Source organism: Triturus cristatus, chromosome 6 (genome assembly GCF_964204655.1).
Source record: "Triturus cristatus chromosome 6, aTriCri1.1, whole genome shotgun sequence".
Lineage (NCBI taxonomy): Eukaryota > Metazoa > Chordata > Amphibia > Caudata > Salamandridae > Triturus > Triturus cristatus.
The window spans coordinates 1774386806-1774395619 of NC_140589.1; positions in this window are offsets into that span (position 1 = coordinate 1774386806).

Consider the following 8814-nt stretch of genomic DNA (forward strand, 5'->3'; position numbering starts at 1 on the left):
AAGTATTGACGAAGCCATGGATTACCAGAAAGTGGATATACAGAGACTACTGTTACGCTTCTTCATAAACTGCTTGATCAGAGACAGAGATAGGTCCGAGGTAGATCAGGATGAAATGCAAGTACTTACCAGATGGGGTCAGAATATATCAGAGGGAAAACATGATAAACAGACATGTATAGTAGCTATGTGCCGAAAAATCCGCAAAGAAGTAGAACGAATACATAAAGCCAGAATGGAGGCAGACAAAACTGAATCAGAGGGAGAGGAGGAGGAAGAATCAGAAATGCCCACAGGACAATTAGAAACGATAGCTTATGTAGGTAGGGGAAGACCTTGTAACAATACCAGATACTTTAATGATCCGATACGTCCGATACGTCCAGAATGTAACAGACATTTTCAAGCCCCTATGCTAAATACGAAGTCCCCTGAACACTTATTCCAGGCTGCTGATAAATTACTCCGAGACCGAAGGGGGTATCATATGCTCGATTCTATGGATGAACAAGAATTAGCCAGGTCAGCAGTACAATGGGCTGACAGTTCTGAAAAATACAGTGATGATGCGCTAGCACACACGTTTTTGAACCTTACCCCAGACGAACAGCGTTTAGCTGGTATATACATGATACAACACCTCGTTATATTGTATAGAAGCCAATACTCCGATCCTGGTCCCCTACCTGATATACTGATAGAATTACTCACGAATAAATGGAAAGGTTCAGGTACTGATTTAATTAAAGAAATTCTAGAATATCGACACCAGTACATTGTTTTCGTATGCCCAGAACATGTTTCAGTCCCCCCCAAAGAAAGAAAAACGTATCACATAGACAGACAGAATCCCTTACGCGAAGTGCACCCAGTCAGAGGTGATGACAATACTTTTAAACGCGTGTTTGTGTACACGCCCATAACTAAAATTGAATTATTAGAAATGAAGAAAGTAGTACCTAGCCATGACAAAGACCCAGCAGGTTTCCACCGTGAGATAAAAGACATGTTACTCATGGGAGAGTATACTTATCCTGACATTATGAAAATATTGAAAGTTTTATTGCCTGCCGGTATTTACGAGAAACTCAAAGAAAAGGAATGGGAGGTGGGAGACCAAAAGATAGATTGGACAGCATTAGAAAACGAAGAGAAGGCCCGAGCTGCAGGTTCAGGGCTTGGGGAAAGGACTACAGCATTACCAGGATTATTAGTGCAGGTACTACCACGTTTATTAACTACGAAAAAGGAAGACTGGGGTGCAATCTCAGCCTGTAAACAAAAACAAGATGAAGACACTAGTGATTTCTATTCCCGATTTGAAAAATGTTTTGGTATTAATAGTGGCATAAAAGCAAGTAGTGAGTCGTATCCACATCTGTTTGTGACAAAATTAGTTGAGAATTCCCTGCCCCAAGTTAAGAGTAGAGTACTGAAATTCGAGAGTACTTGGCAAGGTAACACACCGTCTCAGATGTTACAAATGTTACAATATCATCACAACAGAATTAGGGAAGAACAAGAACATGAACAAAGACGTATGAAAGATACGAAAATGAAAATGCTTGTTGCTCAGTCAGTTCCAGCTGACGGTCATAAAAAGGGTACGACACAGTCCAATGATTCAGTAGGTCCTGTAAGAGGGACATGCAACTATTGTAAACAGCCAGGTCATTATATACACGATTGCGCAGTTCTAAAACACAATATCTCTACGGGTATAACGAAAGAGAGACCACGTCCGCCTAGACAGGATCAGATCCAACAACAAGTACCTCAGAATATACAGCCTATGCCAGCTGTACAACAGACCGCACCACAACAACAACAACAGCCACAGCCTATTGCTGCAACACAAAACACGACACAACAGATGTACCAGTATGCACAAAATGACTACCCAGAGTATCAGCGCTACACATGAAATAGCCTAGAGAGGGAAGTTGGCCTACCCCTTATTGAGGTTCCCGTAGATCAAGAGGGTCCTTACGTACAGAGTCAAGTATTAGGGAAAGACAGAAAGTTTCTACTCGATACAGGGGCAAGCAGAACCACTATCAGTCACAGCGAAGTCCCAGGGGCACCCCTCTCAGGCTCACAAAATATTTCCCTTGGTTTCTCAGGAAAGCCCACTATTAACGAAGTATCGCAACCGCTTGCATTCACAGTCGGTCCGTTAACACGGACTACAGATCTATTGCTTACGAAATCATGTCCAGAAAACTTGTTAGGTATAAAAACATTGAAGGCTCTAGGAGCTGTAATATGTTGTTCTCCGGAAGGAGTACGACTATTTTTGCGTGACTTTAAAGGTCACTACGTGTCTAGAGACATGGATCACCGGTTACAGAATCTACCTGCACATTTATGGGCACAAGGCCCCACTGATGTAGGTTGTATGCACATTACACCATATCGAGTCACACTAAAAACAGGAGTAGTACTACCACGAATACGACAATACAAGTTACCCCCAGATGCTGTTGTGGCTTTACTGCAAATCATTGACGAGCTCATTACACAAGGAGTGGTTGTGGAAACCGACTCCAATGTATGTAATTCCCCGATAATTCCGATTCTTAAACGAACTGATCCAAAAGCACCACCAGTATATCGATTAGTTATTGATCTGCGAGAATTAAATAAATGCATTGTACCACAATACCCCGTGGTCCCAGATATCTCTTCATTATTAACAGCCATAGATTCAGAAGCAACGTTCTTTACTGTAATTGATCTCAAGAACGCTTTCTTTAGCGTCCCAATCGATCCGGAAAGCCAATATTTGTTCGGATTCAGTTTAAATGGACGAAGTTTTAAATTCGCACGCGCACCTCAAGGATTCACAGAAAGCCCCAGCATCTATAGCCAAGCACTGAAAAGAGAACTTGACAGTATCCACATGCCAGCTAACACTGCCCTGCTTCAATACGTCGATGATCTGCTGATCACCGCCCGAAGCGAACCTGAATGTGAAAAAGCATCACTGACGGTTTTACATTTCTTAGCCGACAAGGGGCACAAAGTGTCCCCTTCAAAGCTACAATTCTGTGTCCAGCAAGTTGTGTACCTTGGGCACTTGCTGTCCAAGGGGGGAAGACAGCTTACACCTGACCGTATCCAGTTAATTGTAAACATGCCGCCACCTAAGACACAAAAGGAGGTACGAGCATTCAATATGCATTTCTAGCAAAACCACTCATTCAGTTGACAACACAGGAGGCAGCGACATCGACTGTCCTCCCTTGGACTCAGGAACATACGCAAGCTTTTGAAAGCTTAAAGAAAGCGTTATGTCAAGCACCTGTTTTAGCAACACCATGTTACAGCAAACGTTTTACACTTTTTGTTACAGAACGTGAAGGTACTGCTTTGTCAGTACTCACGCAGGAACAAGCAGGATCACATAAGCCATGTGCTTATTTTTCCAGTACATTAGATCCCGTAGCCCAGGCTCTTCCTGCGTGCCTGAAATCAGTCGCAGCAACAGCTTTAGCAATCAGACAAAGCGATGCCATAGTGTTAGGACATCAATTAACAGTACAAGTACCACACGCAGTAGAGGTTCTCTTGAACCGGACCCAAACACAACACTTGACTATAGCAAGACTGACGGGTTATGAATTAACATTGTTCCAGCCACACATAGAAATCAGACGTTGTAGTACATTAAATCCTGCCACACTTTTGCCATTAAGTGGAACAGACCCATTGGCACATGATTGTATTGAAGTTATTACTATTACAACGAAACCCAGACAAGACTTGACAGATATTCCACTATCAGATCCAGACCTGACATTGTATGTAGATGGTTCATGCATGAGAACAAGTACAGGAGAGTTAGTGGCCGCTTATGCAGTCACAACAGACACTGAAGTTATTGAAACAAATTGTATAGATACCTTGTCAGCTCAAGCAGCAGAGCTCATCGCTCTGACACAAGCCTGTATCCAAGCCAAAATGAAGAAAGTCAACATATACACAGATTCACGTTATGCATTCGGAGTCGTCCATGACTTCGGCGTACTTTGGCGAGAGAGAGGTTATTTAACTTCTCACGGTGCCCACATCCAGCACGGTCCCCTTATTCAAGCTCTGTTAGATGCAATACATCTGCCTACTGCAATATCGATTATGAAGTGTAAAGCCCATACAAAAGTGACTGACATTATTTCTCAGGGTAACGACCTAGCTGACAGAACAGCTAAACAGACTGCTCAGAATCAGACTCATCCAACTGACACGACAAAGACAATAGTTCCGACACCAACACACTGCATGACAGTTAAGGATCCCGCCCTTGATGTAATTGACATACAGACACATGCTATACCAGAAGAAATAAAGAGATGGACTGAATTAGGAGGGATCCAAACAGATCAAGGATGGATGACGAAGGGAAAATCTATATGGTTTCTCCCCGACTCAATGGTTCAGGTCATCATTAACACAATACATAGTCCAGCGCACCTAGGATAGAAAGCTATGCTAGACAGTATTCAACACATTTGGTTCAATAAACACTTGCGAGCAGCAGCTAGACAGAAAGTACGTACCTGTATGATTTGTTGTCAGTTCAATCCAGGAAAAGGCGTACCTGTAGACCAGGGTGGATTTCAACCCCCCGATCACCCTTTTGAAGTCCTCCAGATGGATTATATCCAGATGGAACGTTGTCGAGGATTCAAATATGTCCTCGTAGTTGTATGCGCTCTTTCCCGGTGGACAGAGGCGTATCCCGTCTCAGATTACACTGCCCCGACTACTGCCAAACAGTTAGTTCGAGAATTCTTCCCACGATATGGTTTGCCCCGTGTCGTGTACTCAGATAATGGCCAGCCATTCTCATCCGAGCTAATGAAACATGTTTCACTTCTGTTAGGCTATCAATGGAAATTCCACTGTGTCCGACATCCCGAGGCAGCAGGTCTCGTGGAGCGGCATAATCAAACTTTGAAAATTAGACTGTCCAAAGTATGTAGAGAAAAAGGTGTCGACTGGATAGTAGCTTTACCAGTTGCGCTCTTTTACATGAGAATGGTAGCACACTCTCGAACAGGGCTATCCCCGTATGAGGTGATCTTCGGTAGACCACCAAATATGTGGGGGACGCCTATACCTCGTAAAATCACTGATGTTGATTGTAATATGCTGACAGATTACCTGGCTTCCTTGATGTCTGCACTACAATCTTGTCGTTCACAGGTAGCTGCAGCTTTTCCCGATAACACTGAGGTGAAGCCCCATGACGTGGTTCCGGGAGATCTTGTACTTATAAGGAACTTCGACAGAAGGAACCCGCTGGAGCCTCGCTGGCAGTCGCCTAAACTCGTCTTATTGACCACAAGGACAGCTGTGAAGATTGAGGGACGTAAAGGGTGGTTGCACTCGAGCCATATCAAAAAATTTCATGGACTATCATCCGACTTGAATTATCAGCCCTGCATTCCCTCACAGACTGACTCAAAACTCCCCCTGGTTGACAAGACAGAAAAAGAAAACTATAAACTGAAACTAAGGTCTAGCAAGTCAGACAATTTGATTGTTTAAGTCCTCTCCAAGGTGAATCGGTTGAATTTGTCTCTGACATGTATCCTCTAGACCGAAATAGAGAGAGAAATAGACAGAAACAGCTCAAGAAACATGCGTACTGTAAATCACTTCGTAGTCACTGCATAGTGACATTGTTAATTATGTTTTTTCTCAGTCTTCTGATTATTATTTCCAGTATATTATTACACATGTATTACCCTATCTCCAAGCGTGCTTTCAATGCTACTGCCGAACATTCTTTTAGCGAATTACCCCCGCATGAGTTGTCCTATAGATTTGCGCTGCGCAACAACACATTCATTAGTATGTTACATCATTCTCATCAGACCAGCAATGCTACAAATTGTTGGATATGTGGCCGACTCCCTCCCTATCAGAAATACAAGGGAGTTCTGCCCCTCTTTCCGTATCCATTCACACACAATGGCTCCTGTGGAGCATGGTTTAGTTTGATTAATTCCCTAGATTCAAATACAGTAGTTTATCAAGACAACTGGGTATGGGGAAACCTGAACCTAGTTTTACTTAAAGTCTGCTACCCTAACAAGGAGGGACTTCCCAAAAGAACAGGAACTGATCTAGAAAATGAAGTATATGGATTAGGTAACTTTACACTTAATCTCATGATCCTGAATGTTGAATCCGAAGCCACATCAATCTTGCCCACTATGTCAGTATTTCCAGTTAGAGGCGAATTATGTGTAAGAAAGAATGGTTCAATACACATGGGCCATAGTAAATGTACCACTGTAATAGAATTCAGTGATAAAGGCAAGTCTACATTTAGAGCTTCTCGTCACTCCTACTTCATCTGTGGTCACACCGCATACATAAGCCTACCCCTAGATTGGGATGGTACCTGTTACATTGCATTCCTTCTGCCACCTGTTTTCCTAGCCCCGCCTGATTATCATAGGAATACCCATTTAGTACACAATAGACAGCAGAGAGATCTCCCGATTGTCGACTACACTGAAACAGCATGGGAGAAATACACAGATTTCAATAAAGGTTTCTTTCCCTACATAGGTACAGTCACTAATAGTAAGCTGATACGTAGATTAACTAGAACCCTTGAAGCAGTAGTGAATGAAACTACTTCCGCCTTGGGCAACTTAACAGAGGAGCAGTCTGCGATGCGGATTGTTGTTCTCCAAAATCGTCTTGTCCTTGACGTCATTCTGGCCGATAGGGGCGGAGCTTGTAGGGTCATCGGATCAAGTTGCTGTGTTTTCATACCAGAAAACGCGCCGTCAGTATATAAAGCCATAACTCGACTTCATAAGATCGTAAGCCAGATACACCAGAATCCAGGCACCTGGACTTGGTCCGGTTGGTTCTGGAGCGTGTTGTCAGCCTGGGGATGGAGGATCCTATCCTTCCTAGGTATTGGCTTTCTCATACTATTCAGTTGCTGCTTGTGTCTACAATGTGGGCCAGCGATTTGTGGTCTGTGTGCCACATCGTGTATCCCGCCTTCAAATTTTCATTCAAGATCCCGGAAGAAGAAAGAAGAACAAATGATGCTATATGAACAGATTGATGGATTGATGAAGATGGATATTTCATGAGGGTCCGTAGGGGACAAGGAGGGAATGAGGAAATATGAATTTTCATGGTCAATTGTGTCCCCTATCTTAGACCCCAACGGCTCCATGTACATGCTATAAGTACATGTATGTTCCCTCCAGTTCCAGCTATGAAGACGCAAATACATGTGCGTCCAACGTCAACATGCCCTCTTTCAGATCCGCCATGAATGGGTCGAATATTCCATTCCTAAGTATGATTGGCCACCGACTTTATATGGTTCACTTTTCTAGTTTTACAGTTCAGGCGAGTAGGCCCTGAATTCTGCCATCAAGCCTTTTTCTGCTTCTGCCTCTGAAATGCTCCAGCTTGGACCTGCATCCGTATCCATGAACTTTGTCCTACTCCCTGCGCGGCTAACGGTGCCTGACGCGGCCTGTTGCCTGCCAAAAACTGTATTCAGCCTTCAAGTTATCTGCTCCGCTCCTCATCCAATGCATTCCTGTCTAGTAGTTTAGGTAAACATCCTTCCAGCTACCGAGCAAAGGGCTCGGCCTCGCTGTCTTTATGCAAGTAATTCATAGCCCCTGTCACCATGGAAGATTCCTGCCCCCTCGCATCTCATGTAGGCACATAGACGCTTGTACATGCACTAACAGTCAGTATAGAATAGATTCCGTCCGAGAGACCTTTCCTTTTGGATAAACCAGTTCCTTAAACAAAGATATTAGATACAATTTGGGATTAGGTTGACCTGACCCCCCAGACTTCTGTCTCCACATGTAGAGCTAAATGTCAATTCCCCTTCACCCTCTAGTTGCACGTCAATCACACGTCATGCGGCTGCGCGCGCATCTCTGCCAAATATTTCTGCTGACACTGCAGGATTCTCTTATGGATCCACCCACTTGTGACATCATTTTAAATGACGTTTCTAGTATACGCCTGTATTTACGCCTATTTTCATTACGTATGTGTATTCTTATCTGTATTATCAGCTGTTACGCCTCCTGCATCTGTCTTAATGCAATGCTTTTCATATATATATTGTTACTTGTCAATAATGTATTGCCTATCCCTTCCTGAACCTTCGTGGTGATGGAATATGATTGCCTGGTTCGAACCATAATTCCTTTGTAAGGAATAAAGTCCTTTTCAGAACCTCTAATACCACGGATTCTGCCTCTTATTTTGACTGAGTTATTCTTACTAGACTTTACCGCTTAAAAAATAGTACAGGTAATTTAAATATTTTCCACAGGTGTGGCGCTGGACATTTCTTCCACAGCCTTTAGGCAAATGGCGGGAGCTGCTGTGTTGAGGAGGCAAGGATGGCTTAGGGCAACAACTTTTCGCCCAGAGGTTCAGGCTAAAGTACTGGATATGCCGTTTGATCGCGAGTATCGCTTCAGCCAAATCCCTGACTAATTTACAGCAGAAGAAATGTTCTTTCAGACTAAGAGGGGGAAGTCAGTTTCTTTCTCGGCCCCAGCTCCAAAAGCGTTTTCTGATGGATACATCTGCCAGTGGATTCCTCACCTTGTGAATATCCCCAGCGCCAGCATTCCACTGAACTTTTCTTTCCCAGCACTCCACGTCGACGTGGGCGACGTCACAATGCATCGGCTCCGCTCGCGACTCCGTTCGACGTCACCGGAGCCATAACAAGCCCACGTCGGCGTGATGACGTCAGTTCTCTTTTTTCCGCGCCGTCGACGCGCAACGGTT